This window comes from Panthera uncia, chromosome D1 (assembly GCF_023721935.1).
Source record: "Panthera uncia isolate 11264 chromosome D1, Puncia_PCG_1.0, whole genome shotgun sequence".
NCBI classification, from domain to species: Eukaryota; Metazoa; Chordata; class Mammalia; order Carnivora; family Felidae; genus Panthera; species Panthera uncia.
In genome coordinates this window covers 26,972,360-26,988,465 of record NC_064808.1, presented here as the reverse complement: position 1 = coordinate 26,988,465, position 16,106 = coordinate 26,972,360, and the positions used below count along the sequence as shown (strand labels likewise).

Sequence of the window (16,106 nt, the reverse complement as noted above, 5' to 3'; positions counted from 1 at the left end):
TGCCAATTGTCGTCTCGTGTGGGCCACGGCAAGGCTGCCTTGCCTAGGAACGGGGATTCAGAGTCTTGACTCCTCTCTGCTGGAGTTTGGCCTGGGTCTGCTGATGGCCATTCCCATACTTTAGGGAAGGAGCTGATGCCCCTGATTCTCCCAACACACACACACACACACCGCCAGGCCCTGCATTCCTGGGGGGAGCCACAGGAACACCAGAAATCAAGAGGATAAATCTAGAATCTCAGGGTTCCCAAGGCCAGGGCTGAGCAGCTTCTGACATTCCCACCCCAGCTCCCAGCTGCCCAGTAAGTCCCAACAGCCAGGCAAGCATGACCCATTTTACATTTTCAATGCAAGAAAAACCTAAGTTCACAGACAGGAACCTCCTTACAGGTTGTGGTACATGTCTGGGGCTGGCTCTCCACTGGGTTTTCCCAGAGTCGAGAAGAGAACTCCACCTGCCAATCCTGGTCCCAACTCCCAAGACTTTTATCTCATCAGCGGCTGGGCCTACCTACTAGACAGGAATTCAGACATTTCCCTTAAATGTAGTGCCTGCTGGCTAAGAAGTCCACAGTCTCACCGCCCCCCAACCCTATGCTAACCTGATGGGATCCCAGGCACCAGACCTGCCTATAGAAGGGGCCCAAACAAAGTGAGAGAGTCCTGGTTCCAAAAGTCATCACAGAATCTAGATGAACTCAAATAAATGATAACAGCATGGTAGTATTTTGAGCCCCATAAATAGACCAAATGGCTTCTCAGATTCTGCAAAGAGCACACATCCACACACAGACTCACATCACACCCCTTGCCTGCCAGTCTTGTGGGTTTCTGGTCCAGTCAATTTTAGGTGGTCTCCTGCCTTCTGAATTTAGAACCCCAAGTCAGAGGAAAGTTGGATTTCTGCTCCAGTGGCACAGAACTTCAGGTGAGGCCCAGCTCCCAAGTTGCCCATTTCAGCTTTCCTCTTACAGATGGGGAAACTGAGACCTGGAGATTTGCAAAAGGTAACAACCTGCTAATTAGAGGTGACACGATCAGAGAACACAAGCCTCTGAATCGACACCGACTTGTTCCAACATCCCTTGGGGTGAATCAAGAACTTCATTTAGAAAGACCTTGAGTGGAGGGGCCCCCGTGAGCCTGCCTGCGGTTGCTCCTCAAAACACAGATCCCAGATTCCCTGAACGAAGAGGGGAGGACGGTTTCGATTTCACCAGGGCTTCTGGCGAGCCAGGTGCTCCAGGCTGGGTTAAGTTAGGAACCGCCTGAAGATACTCCTTTAGAAGTTGCAGGAATCTTCGGGAAGCATAGAGCCCTTCAGAGCCTTGGAAGCCCTGGCACCTCTTGCAAACGGTCCACACTCTACTTCTCCCATCCCACGCATTCCAGAAGCATCCCAGTCCCTAAGCTAGCGCGAAATTTTGTTCCAGCAAAACCCTCCGCCATTGAGTTCGCAAGGCATTTCCTAAAATAGTGAATCAACTCAAATTGATATAGTTTCTCACACAGCACAGAAGTCCAATTAGGATAAATTTGTAAAACAAACTACAGGGGCTCGGCACGATTTGTTCCACGCTAGTTGCTGAGGGGAATAGGTGTGCGGGCGCCAGAGAGGATGAGAAAACTATTGGCTGTGTCCCTGTGTGTACACCGACTGAAGTGGGCAAGTAAATTGTTCTTGTTCTAACTCCCATGCTTTGCAAAAATCTTTTCTCATCTGAGCCCCGAGTTTAACGACAAGAAGGAGGCAAGGCGCGCTGAAAGGAGGGCCTGTGCTTGGGCCCTACGGTAGGGAGGACCCGGTCCCACACAGCTTGGAAGAGGATACACAGAGTTCTCTTCCAGCCCTGGAGCCCTCATGGACGCCGCCTGAGCTGGACGCCAGGAGACATCCGCTTCTTATACTACCATAGGGACACGGTTCCAGGAAAGCCACTGTTTACTTGCTAGCGGGTTCCTTGCCTCGTTCTTTGCTCCGTGATACTTATCACACGTCTAATGTGTGCCATCACCGTATTAGGGGCTGGAGCGGCTCCTGACATTTTGGCTCAGGGTAGGAACACCGGCTGCACACCCGGTGCTGGTCCGTCAATTTAAAAGCTAAAAAGGTCCAGTGCCTCCTAACAGTTTGGTGGTGCCTTGAATCACAAAACACCTTCCTGAGACAGCGCCAGACACCACACCCGTTCCCCCTTCCCACTCCCACAGAGACTCTAAGTCCCGGAATCTCCCGGGGTGCAAGGGGCTCCAGATGACCTCCGGGCTCTCGAGAACCAGTCCGGCTCCTGGTTCAGGAGGATGTCGGGGGCCTATGCCGGCACGTACTCCCTCTCCCTCTCCCGGGCCTCCTCTCCCTTAGCTGCTGCTTCCGCTATCCACACAGTCCTTGGGGAGGCAGCCGGGTAAGCGCTGGGGTCAGGGAAGGGGTAGGACAGGGGAGTGCCAGCGCGGGGCTGTAGCCCCGGCGCCACCACCCCGCGTATAGGGGGCGCTCCCCGGCCTGCTTACCCTGGTTGCGAATAGCCGGCTGGCTCTCGAGGCAGCTGGGCAGGTAGGGCGCATTGGGGAACATCCTGGCCTGGCTGGAGGACGCCTGGCTGGGCGGAGGAGGACCGAAGGGTCCGTAGCGACAGGCTCCAGCTGTGCCGGTGAACTGGCCGGAGAAATGCACGGTGAAGGCGCTCAAGCACTGCTCCTCATGCGGCTCCGCGCCGCCCCAGCTCGGCTCTTGTTTGATGAAGGAGTGAGGCGGCGGCGGCGGCGGGGGTGGCGGCGGCGCCGGCGGCGGCGCGGGTCCGCCCAAGGAACCGTAAGCCGAGGCGCCCGGGGGTGCAAAATCCAGCACTGGCGCCCACTGCGCGGCGCCGCTCACGGGCAGGGCGCAGCCACCCCCGCCACCCAGCGAGGGTACCGCTGGCAGCAGTGCATTCAGGTCCCGCACGTCAGAGCCCATTTGCTGCGGCTCAGCCCCGGACGCCCCGCCGCTCCTTCGGCCTTGCAGATGCTGGGCACTGGACTCGGCCGCTCCTAACTTGCCCCAGATGCCACCCGGGCCCCGGAGCCCCGGCTGTTCGGGCTGCGGAAAGCACCCTGGCCCGGAGCGGAGCGAGTGAGAAGACGCCGGCTCCGGGGCACACGTGGAAGCCGGTTCCTGCGGCAGAAGGAAGTCCAGGATCGCGGCAAGGAGGCAGCGGGGCCCCGGCTCCTGGGCTGCCGTCCCGGCTCTGGGTGGGTGGGTGACTGAATGAGTGGGAGGGAGGGCGGGAAAGGGGGAGCGGACTGGCGGTCGGGTTGCGGAGAGCCCCCGGGTGTGGGCGCTGCCTTGAACTCCTTACCCCAGCTGCCTGGCTGCCCCCAGCTTCCCAAAGCTCAAATAAGAGGGGCCGGCGGCGGGGGAGGAGGAGGAGCCAGGAGCCTCGGCAGTTCCATTCACACCGCAGCCCAAGCCTGGCCGGGCGGCGCGCGCGGCTCGGCGGGGGCGCCCTCGCGGCGGGGGTGGGGGCGGGCCTGAGGGAGCCTACCTCTAGGAAACACCCTCCTCTCCTACCCGCCACGCGCTCCCAGCTGGCCTGTGGGACACAGCCCTCCCCCCACCTCCCCTTCTCGGCCTTCTCAAGTGTGGGCGCCTCTGGGAGAGCCTCTCCAGGTGAGCAGTGAATGTCCCCACTACATCCATTTGTGATGGGGGGGGGGGCGGGATGGGGGTTGTTAATGTGAGAGGGCGGGCTCAAGGGAGGGGCAGGTGAGCTCCCAGACGGCGGGAACTTCAGGAAAGCACGGAATACTTTCCCGGGCTTCAGAGAGACGTATTCCTTCGTTCTGCGCCCGCAAGCCCGGCTCTTGCTTCGTTTCTAGAGCCTCCGGGCAGGAGTGGTGGCCGTAATCTCAGGTTCACTGGGGTGGGGGTGACACCTTGTGGGTTCCAGAGGCCAGACTCAAGGTGAACGTGGGTGACTTGGGGGGCGGGGTGCATCAGCTGTGATAAACGGCATGTTTCGATCGTTTGGTAGTTGGTTAACTTGGTGACATTTGCGCCCAGAGGAGGGCAGTTGCTGCCTGCCTAAAAATCGGGGCCAGCGGCACTTAATCTTCCTTTCCAGTGAACAGCGACTAGTCTGGGAAGGAAGAATACCCTTAGGGAAACATCCAGAGCCTGCACATATTCTGACTGGATAATCTCAGAGCCCGTTTTGGAGGGTGAGGGGTGGGAAGGATTCGAAGACAAGCACGCGGGGAGAGGTTGGAGCCTAGAGTTAATCCCACCTAGCTCGGCCTCTGCTCACGGTCAAGAGTACCATTCTGGATAAGCAGTAACTGATAAGAAGGGGCAAACCGGCTAGGAGGACCACGAAGGAAAGCACACAGTGGCCCACAGTCGGTGGCAGCGTTCGCGTAGTTTGGAGCTCTGAGATCCCGGCATCGCCGCAACAGACTCCTCCCTCCAACTAGTCCCTCTTTGGGAGCCCCGCGCCTCAGGGCAGGTGTTTGGGGTTTGGTTTTGTTTTTTGTTTTTGTTTGTTTGTTTTTTTTTTTTTTTTGGTTCTTCCAGAACAGTCAGGATTTAAGGGGATGCAGACGCTACTCAAGGAGAAGCGCTGGGAACCCGGGTTGGAGTGCGTTTCGGGGCACGTGGAAAAGCCCGGGAGAGGCAGGGGGTAGCGGCGACGGCGCAACCTGGAACCGCCTGGAGCGCGGGCGGGCAGCGGCCGGTTGCCGCCAGGCCTCTTATTCCAGGCTGGCCGCGGATGGGGCCCGCAGCTCTAGCGAAGCGACAACCAAGGTAGCCGCAGTTTTACAAAGAAACAGAACGTTTTAAAAAGCTTTGACTTACTCTCCATTTCTTGCTCTTTGCTTTTAATCTGCACTGAGTCAAACGAAGGAAGTGGGAGTTCCGTTAGCACGCTCAGGGCCCACACGCCAAACAAAATTCCCTCCTCTTGGGGTCGCTAGTCCTAGAGGCACAGGAGACGGTGAGGGCAAAGGTCGGGCACAGGCGCTACCGGGTTGTTCCCCAGGCCACCTACGAGGTCCTGCACCCCTCTCTGCGGCTACTTTGGTGCTTGACTGTGCTTGTTTCCACTCAGAAGCTTTATATATTTTTAAAGAAATGAAAAGGCTCTGGAGACCATCTCTTCCTCCCCCTACACTCTGTGGATTGTCCACCAGGCTCCCACAAGTGCCATCTCTAAACCTGCAGCCGGGCTGAGGGCTAGGCAGAGGGCAAGGACGTTTGGTCCTTTTGGTGCAGAAAGGCCACGCGAGACGAAACTTCTCAGGCCATTTTGCCCTTAGAATGCCCCAGACCCCTGTCTCACACTTCCCACTTTTATTTCTACTTCGAAGGAATTTTTCTCAATTAGAACTCACTCAGGCGCCACGAGGGAAGGAAAGCCCTTTATGAAAAGTCAGGGATTTTCATTTGCAAACGAAAAGATCCAGGTTGTTTCTCTTTCACCCAACATTGCAAAGTTTTTTGGTGGGTATTTGGGGGGAGGTGGTTTGAACGGGAGATTTTGTGGTTTTGAATGCCAGATAGGGCAGAAGTGCTTAATTCCCTGCCTTTATGTTTTACAGAAGAAGTTCACCGGTGGGGTGGGGTGGAGGGGAAAGGGGGGGGCCGAGAAAATTTAGGACTCCTCTCTCCACCGCCATTTGTTGTCTGAGAATCCTAGAGGGAGAGAGGAACAGTAGTGCGATCCCCGCTTCAATCCTGGGGTGCCTCCTCACCCCGATTTAGTAGTCCGAAGGAGTGGGAGGAGTTCCCTGCAACCCGCGGGGTCAAGAAGTAAGTGCTGTGCGTCCGGAGCTGCTCGAAGTCGGAGGGCCTCACCCCAGAGGGCCTCACTCGAATGCCCCCTGCCCATCCCCACGCCCGGAAGCCCTGGAGCGCCTGAGCCACCTCGGGGGAACCAGCCAACTGAGGTCCCACTTCCTCCGTTGGGTAACGTTCTCTGCGGGAGCTCGGCGGTTAACCGGGCAGCCGCGCCCGCTACGCTGGCCTCGGCACCCTGAGCCTGCCGGAGGGAGAGACAGACAGTCTGGCCGGGAGGAAGGTCCACTCTGTAGCCCGCCCCCGCATGTAGGCGCTGTCCTGCACCTCCGGAGCTCGAGGCCCAAGGAAATGAGGGCTGCGTAGACCTGGCCGCGCACTTCTCTCATCCACGTTCCCACTGAACGTCAGCGCTGAGACCTGTGGCACAGAGGAGCTGGTCTGAATCACCGTTTGGCAGAGATGGAAGTTCAACTCCCCGTCTACAGAGAAGTAAACTGAGGCCCAGGCAGCGGAGGAAAGGCAGCTGTGGAGCTCAGTGGTTAAGAGCAAGGAACTGGTGGTCGGAGAACGGAACCTCAGGTCCACCAGGTAACAGCTGTGTAACCCTGGATGAGTTCCATAGCCTCTCTGAGGCTTAGTTTTCTTATTGATCAAAGGGGATAGTGGAATCCTAGCGTCCACCTCATGGGGTCATAAGGATTAGACAGGAGGATAGTGTTGGTTTATGCGTCCAATAAACGTTACAATTTTGTCACTATTCTTGTTTAAGGATGCGTAGCAAGATAGTGGCAAAGCCGAGCTGAAACCCAGGTCTCTCAACGTCTAGCTCGGGGCTTTACCCCCACGACCCCTCTGCCTCCCTAGAGCAAATGGAATGAGGAGTAAAGAAAGGAGGGGGAGAGAGAAGCTGACAATCCATATGGCTTTGGTACGTTGGTAAAACGCATCCTGGCCTGGAAAGTGCTTAATTATTGCAAGATCAAAAAAATCGTTGCTGAGTGGGAGGGGGTACTGAGGACCTCTAAACCCCCCACTTTGACCTCGGCTCTGACCAAGAGCCGGGCCCGGCGGAGCAGCCGCGGCCCCAGGGGGCAGCGCATACTCCCAGGCTGCGCTCCGGGCGTCACCCCGCGGCCGCCGACAACTGAATAAACACACCGAAGCACTGCGATCTGTCAAGGGCTGGGGCCGCAGACGCCGAAGAGGAGTGGCTCGACCGCCAGCCGCCCCGAGGAACTGGCGCTGGGTTAGCACCTCGCGCAGGAGCTAGAGCCGGGAGCTCCGAGCGCAGGACGGGCAGCCTACCGGCTGCTCCTCTCCACCCTGAAGACTCCAACTCTTCGGTATCTGCTTACCCCCGGCCTCCCGTCAGGCGCTTAAGCCCGTTTCCAGTCCGGTGCTGGCGGTAGAAACCCCAGCTTCATTTCTTTAAATTAAAAAAAAAAAAAAAAAAAAGTCAAGGAGGGACTTTTGTCGGAGTCCACCTTCCCCTTGCCCTCCACCCTGGTTTCCTCTGCTCCTTTGAAAAAATAACCCGATGTTTTTGAACAACCACTCGTCTACAGTTCAGACTCCGTTCTCTGACCCAGTTTGGCGTTCAGGACCGGCGAGAACCACCACCTGGGCCTTGCAAAAATAACCCCTCTTCCCCAGCGTGCAGTTCTTGGAATCGCCAGAGTTACCCGTCTGTTCTGATGCCACCGCGAGATGATGGTCCCCAAGCTCCCAGAGTCCCCATTGGAAGGATTCCGCAGCGCTGCCTCTATTATTATACCGTAAATCTTTTTAAATTCTGGAACTAATTATATAGAGGATATGTCTCAATTTGTTCTGCATTAATGCCACAGTGGGGATGGAGGCCGAGCCGTGGCCAGAGCAGATACGTAGGCCCATGAAATTGATGAACTGAGAGTTGCTCGCAGTCCTCAGCGCACCATCTGGAATTCTAGTCTGAGGTTACAATTAGAACTCCTGACCCCAGATTCAACTTTGCAAACAACAGGGGAAAAAATGGGGAAAAGAAAAAAAAAACCCAACTTATTCTGCACCTGTAAAAAAAAAAAAAATCTCCACACAATCTTAAAATCTTCCCAGCTTAGAAGATTCTTTCCAAGTATTCTTTTGTGTTTTTTTTAACCTATAAAAGATAATGGAATATATTTTATAGACTGGATTTTATCTTATCCCTTTCCCTCTCCCGGCTGCACTCAGTTTAATAGTTGTCAGGGCTTTTCTTCCCCCCGTGTTTTTCCTAAGTGTTGGATTTAATTATATGGGACCAAAATATATACCTCAGTAAATTAGCTTGCTAAATATTCTGTCATTTTGTGATTCTGCCTTTGAGAAGCAGCTTAATTACAGAAATCTATCTGGATCTAGGAACTTGACTTGCTCCAGCTAAACTGTAATCAGAGATTTTATTTGTGTTTAATTTTATTTGTGTTCTAAATCGGTTAGGCCAATTTCTTCCTTCTTTCTTTAGTAACATGCTGCTTTATTTTCCTCTCGCTTTGACCCTCTGAAGAAAATGAAGGACCAGGCAGTACTGGGGAATCTGTTAAATTTATTAGCATAAATGCTTAGACAAAATGAGATATAAATCATTCAGATGTATTAAGCCATAAAGTATCCCAATGAAGTCAGTGCCTCACAAGGGTCCTGGTGTATAAATGTTCATATAAAACAAAGTATCAGTATTATCTTTCAAACTGAATATATGCCGTAAAAATATCCAAATGTTGAGTAAGGAATATGGGGGCAATGGCAGGGCAGGAAGGGTATGTTCTTCAGAGCAGCCTGTTAGCACTGTGGTGGCTCGAAAAGTGAGGCAGAAAGGAAAAAATCTCCACAGTCTGCATTAGGAATACTCAGTAGACAATTTTTGAAGAAAGGTATGCAGGATAGATTCGAAGAGAAGACAAGAAATAAGGAAAGAAGAGATGAATAGAGAGCAAAACATTGCTATCTGTAGAATGCTCCCCCCCCCTCAAAGGTCAATTTAGCTTTAAAAAAAAATCTACTCAGAAAAGGCACTGACTCTTCATACAGATAACGGATGAGCCATTAGTGAAGAGCCACCTGGGCCTTCGTCTGTGAACCCGGATATGTAGCTGGTCGGCAGGAGAAGGATGTGTATTCACTAGAGATGGACTGGGAGAAGAGGGGTGGAGGGGTGAGGAAGGGGAGTTGTTAGAATTCCTAGCAGAGGTTTACCAAGACAAAAAAATCTGACAATGTTTAAGGAGCAATGGCTTGCAAAGCTCATAATCACAGCTCTCTGTAAATCTTGGCAAACCAAGGGTTTCTTTGCCTTTTAGAAATGATTGTTCCAAAGCTTTCTCTCTCTCTCTCTCTCTCTCTCTCTCTCTCTTTTTAATCAAGGAGTTTACCAGAGAAAGGGAATAGTCCCCCTTTTTTCAGCAGGGACATCTCAGCTTTTGCGTGCTATCAGTTCATTCACTATGGGGTAAACTATTTACTGACACTTCCGTTGTGCCAAGCATTGTGGCAGGGACCGGAAAGACAGGAGTAAGAGGACAGGCTGTACTCTGCTCACACAGAGGTTACATTCCAGTAGGGATGACAGAAAAATTACACGCAAACAAGGCAGATACTTTCAGATAGGGATAACTGCTACGAAGGAACGAGGAGATTTTCTAGACTAGAGGACTAAAAGTAAGACGGGGACGGGAACAAATATACTCCCGCTTCTTCCCATCTTTTACCTGCACTGCCCTATCTTAATGTGTTTGTTAGCATCCTACCTTACTGTCGAGGGGCAAGAAGGGCTTGAAGGATTTGGAATGTTTGCTCTGGACAGATCTCTGCCTATCAGGGGGCTGAATTTACGGAATCAGGAGGGTGGCAGTTTCTATAGGGCTGGATTAAAATCACCACCACCAGCTGAGTGTGAAAGTTACCTGTGCAACACTCCATTTTCTCCTCTTCAAGATAAAAACAACAGCACCTATTCAAGTTGAGAGAACTGGATGAGGAAAGTCATGTAAATTTCCTAGTTCATGGAGAGCACTCTATAAATGGTGACTGTTACCTGTATTCATATAGCCTCTGTTTTCCTTTGCTTCTAATTAGTTGATAAGTTCTACACTTAGTATCAATATTGGTGTGAGTTAAGAAAATCTGCACTGTTGTTGGATCAGGGAGAAGGGCAGGAAGAGAAGCCCTTTGCCAACAAGTCTGACCTTAAGCAAAGTGGTTGCCACCTTAAAGTGAACCGAAATCATTCTGTCCTACAGCCAGGCCTGAAACAGGAAATATATGGCTTCTGCTTCAAAATCAAGCTTAGATTCTTTCCTTTCAGTACATAAGGCTATATAAGTCAGCATCAGCTTGAAAAGTTTAGGATTGTACTGTTCCTTACAGCCACATTTCAGATATGCAGTGTGGTCCAGAATAAAGAATCCTGGGCTAGGTATAAAATTACCTTGGCTTGGGGTGCCTGGGTGGCTCCATTGGTTGAACATCTGACTCTTGATTTCCTCTCAGGTCATGATCCCAGGGTCGTGGGATTGAGCCCTATGTAGGGCTCCATGCTGAGTGTGGGACCTGCTTAGGATTCTCTCTTTCTTTCCTTCTGCCTCTCTCTCAAATTAAAAACAAACAAACACCTGGGCTCAAATCCTGTTTCTGCCAATAACCCAATGGCCATGGCCTTGGGGAAATAGCTTAAGCTCTTGATTTTTTCAATATCCTTATCTGTAAAATGAGGATGATCGTAAGAATGAAATAAAGCAAACAGTGATTTAAAAACTGCAAAATGCTAAGCAACACACACACAGAAACATCGAGACCACTCGTAACATGGGAACTAACCAGGGCAAGAAATGCTACAGGGTGCTGGAGAGTATATCACTTTCTCTCCTGTTTCTCTGTTTGTAAAGTGGGCATAGTACCTTTCTCACAGGACTGTTGCAAGAATTAAATGAGACATATGTAACTACCTGGCATAGAGTGCTTGCTACCTAAATGCTGCTGTTACTATTATTGTTATCTTTCTCTCGCCATTCTCCTTGCTCCCAGAGCTGAGCTTTACATTTTCACACTGATAGTTTTTTTTACCGTGGCAGTATGAAATAGTATAAAGAGCAGGGCTTAGAGATCAGATGGCTCTGATCGTCTCTTTATTCTTCGTTGTCCCTGAGGCTTAAGGTTCATAACTGTAAAAATGGAGCTAATGATACATTCATTTCACAGAGCTGTTTTGAGAACAGATTAACACAACGCTTGTCAAGTGCCTGCATGGTGCTTGGCATGTAGTCAGAAATCAATAAATGGTAGTTCTTAAATTTTCAGTTTGTTTAATCAGAGAATATTAATTTACTTCAAAAAACAGATCAGCCACCAAGAACTTGAATTACAGCATGATTCTGAGCACACACAGAAAAAAAGTCCCATCTTCTTTTAAATTCACCTGTACCACATTGAAATCTCACTCCACATAGGAAAGACTTTGCAGTCAAGGCATTGGCAATGACTTTCCTTTTTGGCTATGAGTCCTTTAGGTAATAAATTAGAATCCCATTTATTTTCTCTGAGTTTCTTTGCAGAATATCCAGCATATATCAAGAACTTTAGTGATCTCATGTTTTTCAAAATAAGCAGAAAACTGTTTTCAGCCAATGAAGAGAAAAAAAATGGTTTGACTCTCTTCCTGGAGTTGCCACATAGCTTTTATTAATAGCTCTGTAAACAGGCTTGAACATAGTATCAGCTGGCTGCTTAAGATATTACAAAAGTTTATGAGAAGTTGCTTAGGAAAAACAAGATAGAGTCATTAGAAATCTGATACTGGTCAATAGTGCCTTTATTCCAAGTCTCCATAAATCACACACAAATGAAACTTCTATTGTGATCACTGTTCCAGATCTAAAGGATCTCCCTCTCCCTTTTAGTAGAAATTAAATACATTTAAGAAAGCCCAAGATTTTTTTCTCTCCCGATACAGTGGCTAATTACAAAATTTCCTAAGAGGTAATAAATATTAAACTCTAATCAACAGTTGTGACACACAATGAATGATAAACACATAACTTTGATTCTCTATTTAGGGCATATGTTTATCTTTAATTATCCCCAACCTGAGAATGGAATAACTGTTGTTCTCTGTTATGTTTATTATTTATTTCTAGAGTGACACCACATTTTTATCTTACCCCAAACAGTCTCAGGTTAAGCTGTTGTCCAGCTTAATCATTAATTGCTCTCTTTTTACTTCCCAAAGTGTCCTGGTTGGTAAGGACTCCACTTGCTTAAAATTTTATTTTATAAAAAAGATTCAAGAAAGCAATCAGAACAAAAGTGAAAGACAAGAGTTAATTGTGGCTAGTGAGGAGAACAAAAAGTTGGATTAATATTAGAAATCAAAGGATGAAGATAATTACTGTAATTGAGCATAAAACTTAGTTCTGAGCTTCCCAACAGCCAAGTCAAAAAAGGAAAATAAAACTAGTTACACATCTCCCATTATGAAATAGTAAGAAGAAACCCAGTTTTTTCAGAAAAGATAAAATTTTCTAGTACTAAACTCTGACAGAAACTTAGCTTACTGGCCTTTCTCTAAGGGTCATCAGATAATGGTTAGTGACTTCAACAATAACGTTTCAAAAGATGCAGAGACGTACTCTGGTGGCTTCTCATTTCAATCCAATGGTGCAGTAACAAAATTATAGTTCTTTAAAAAATCAAACAAACAAAAAAACCCAAGCTTTTTCTAAAAAGAAAGAGGCAGTAATGTAATTCCTTTTTATAGTTTTCTGAGTCTGACCTGATTCAAACTAACCTAATGCATTAATTTTCAGAAACTGCCAACTGATAATTAAAGAAAAAAACACACCTTTTGTTCATTAATCATCAAATAAATTTCAATGTGAACCAAAACACTGCTAGGAACCTGACCCTTGTTCTCTTTGTGATCTGATTTGGGGAGAGCCCTAGGGCAGTAGTAGCTCTTAACTGGGGTGATTTCCTACCTCCCCCTGGGCGGGGCATCTGGCAAAGTCTGGAGACACTGTGATTGTCTCAACTTGGTGGAGGTAGGAAGGCGGGTGCTACTGGCATCTAGAGGCCAGGGGTGCTGCTAAACACTCTAAACAGTCCGTCCCCCCCCCCCCTCCGCCACAAAGAATTATCGTGCCTAAAATGTCAGCAGTGCTGAGGTTGAGGAAGCCTGCTTGAGAAGAGACCATCATTTGTAGCTGGGGTAAAAAGAAGCTTCATGGAGGAGGGGCCCTTGAGCTAGGTTCTCCCACCCCGCTCCAGTGGAGCTGGAGGGTGCCTCTCCCCAGCCTCAATAAATGGTGGGAACTGGGGCGCCTGGGTGGCTCAGTCGGTTGAGCGTCCGACTTCCGCTCAGGTCACGATCTCGCAGTCCGTGAGTTCGAGCACCGCGTCAGGCTCTGGGCTGATGGCTCAGAGCCTGGAGCCTGTTTCCGATTCTGTGTCTCCCTCTCTCTCTGCCCCTCCCCCGTTCGTGCTCTGTCTCTCTCTGTCTCAAAAATAAATAAATGTTAAAAAATAAAAAATAAAAAAAAATAAATGGTGGGAACAAAAACAGGCAGGTGAGAAAAGGCAAGGCATGTTGTAGGGATGCCTTCCACAAAGGCAACTGTGGGTTAACTAATTTAGCCAGAAAAGAGGGAGAATCTATGTGAAGCAATAAGAGAGGAAGCCAGAGAGTACACGTGAATTTAGGGCAAAGAGTTTCTGTTCTGATGTTATGCTCCAAGATCCCTAAACATTGCTAGTGTTATTGTGTTTTTTTTTTAAACCACACAAATCAAAAGCAACATAAACTTTTATGTTCACAAAGATCATCTTTGGAATACCGACTTGTGCTGTGTATATATATGGATAAGTACATGTTTTTTTCTACTCCCCTACATCATTTTTCACCACTTACATAGTAGGGATTCCTTCGAACTCCGTTTTATATCACATTAAATTAAAAAAAAATTAGTGCCTACTTAAAAATACAACCTACCAAGGCACAGAAAATTCTGAACCACTGCTGTAATTAATAGAACATTGTAGGAATCACCATTAAGAAATATTATTCTGACCTAGTTCTCCATGTCACACTGCAGACTGCCCTTTTCTTGAATCATGGAATGCTTTGTGAGAAAGGACTGCAAAGCTGGGTCCCTCGGCATTAGCCATCTCACCGCTCAAAGTTCAGCCAGAAGTGGGACAAAACCCTCTTCACCATGTTGACATGTTTACTTCTGGGGGAGGAAAATATTACTGTTGCCCAATTCGGTTTTCCATTCCATTCACTTGCCTGGGAACATATGTTTTATTCTTTCCTTTGATGATTTACAAATAAATTAGCATGATCCACTAAGGTCTGCCGACATATATGTGTTACTGGAGAAATCTGAGATGTTGAAAAATGACTGTAATTTATTGTATCCCAATACTTTCTTCTTACAGACCAAATAAATAGCATCAGTTAGTTTATATACCTGACATATTTATTGCAGTAATCCCGCGAGCACTTCCCATAGTCATGTGTTCTCACACATTGTTTTCACGAATTGTGTTTTGAAAGAAGTCTAGGGAAATTCAGGCCAGAGAAACAAGATGTTATCTTTTGGAAAGGATGAGCCCACTCTTGGAAGAGGATAATCCATTCAGAGCTTTCGAAAGCCGATGTCCTCCAGTGGGTGTGATAAATCCACAGGATCTGAATGCAGGATTTTGCACTAGGACCTTGAAATCAGCAGGAACAATTCAGTTGTGCTCCAGATAAACACAGTGTGTCGTTGTTGTTGTTGTTATTATTATTATTATTATTAGGTAAACACGAACATCTGTTAGGCCAATTTTGCCCTATTTCCTTAAGGCAATTGCATTCACTGAACACAGTTCTAGTTATGTCTATCTTAACTGGATCTGAGATGAGTGCAAAATGCCAAAGCTGCTCCTTGATCATCTATCTCTGTGTTTGAAATACAGATATAAAAAATAGAAAAATTCACCTGTCATCTCAGATGGGTCACGTGCTTGGAGACCCCCATGGAGACTGGAGTTCCCTCCTGAATTCCATCAATAGAACCATTTTCAAAAGACAAGTATATTTGAGATAGCTGGGCTTCTTCACTTTTAAATAAATGTTGGACATACTTTAAGTAATTTGGGGGAGGTGCAGCAGCAAGAGGGTTCTAAATATTTTCTAAGAAATTCTCAATCATCTCCTTTTCCTAATTAAATATGCTACCTTCCCAGGTAACATTCACTTCACACAGGATATGTAAGGTAATTTTTCTCTGGGTTGAAACAGCAGGGGTGCCTGGCTGAGTGTCTGACTTCAGCCTCAGGTCATGATCTCATGGTTTGTGGGTTCGAGCCCCGCGTCAGGCTGTGTGCTGACAGCTTGGAGCCTGGAGCCTGCTTCACATTCTGTGTGTCCCTCTCTCTCTGCCCCTCTCCCACTTGTGCTCTGTCTCTATCTCAAAAATAAATAAAAATTTTTTTGATTAAAAAAAAAAAGAAACAGCAGTTTGCAGCAGGTTACAGCTGCAAGGTACTTTAAAGAGCATCTAGCCCTCATTTTTCAGATAAAACATTATATGACTTGCCCCAGATTGCCCTGCTAGTTAGTGGCAGAGCTCTCCCTAAGGTCAGGCCCATGGGAGGCAAGATCCATCCTTCTGTCACAGCATTCATTGTTCACACTTACGGAGTACATATCGCAGTCCCAATAATCAAACAGGAGGCACCCAGTCCTTGCTCTCAACTTGTTCTGTCTGGCTGTGCTGTAGGACTTGGTCACTATTGAAGCAGGGTGTGGAAGCTCCACTGTAAGAAATAACCTTGTTACAACCCTCCCTCGTACCAGGTCCAAGAATTCTCTTCAGTTCTCCCCTGTGGTAATCAGGGAGACTAAAGGCCACTTCATTAAGTTTTAGAGAGAGGGCCTATGGTGGGCCTGTAAATAATTACCTAATCACAATATTGTTAAAATTAAGAAAGCATCGTTATAACTCATGGAGGACCTGACATCCAGGGATATCTCACACACTGACAACCATCTTTTTTGTTTGAATTAGTAAATGATGCCTTGCAGACGTTTAGCAACAAGGATGCCCCAAGGGGGAGCTCTTCTGGTTTGGAACTGAATTGAAGCGAGTGGCTTATCAAACCCAAAGCACCACAAGCCTTTACAAACTGCATTTAGTAGCATAATCAAAGGAAGATAACCAGAAAGCCACAAAGAAACCGTTAATCCTCTCCACCCTGTATTTTTTGTTGCCTGTTTAAGGCTGATGAAATCCTGACAGCATGGCGGGGGGGGGGGGGGGGGGGGGGGGGG

The 16,106-nt window shown here is 48.4% G+C and overlaps 1 long non-coding RNA gene across 4 annotated transcripts in view; it reads left to right on the top strand.

Moving 5' to 3' along the window:
- Positions 1-3,524: 3,524 nt before the first annotated feature.
- Positions 3,525-16,106, top strand: part of LOC125935010 (uncharacterized) — an 89,918-nt gene continuing 77,336 nt past the window's right edge. For 3 of the 4 annotated variants that reach the window (XR_007461597.1, XR_007461602.1, XR_007461596.1), the window contains exon 1: positions 3,525-3,649. This is a non-coding gene — a long non-coding RNA (uncharacterized LOC125935010). Of the gene's footprint in view, positions 3,650-4,843; positions 6,365-16,106 lie in introns of those variants that run through there. The other variant, XR_007461599.1, reaches the window with a different exon arrangement.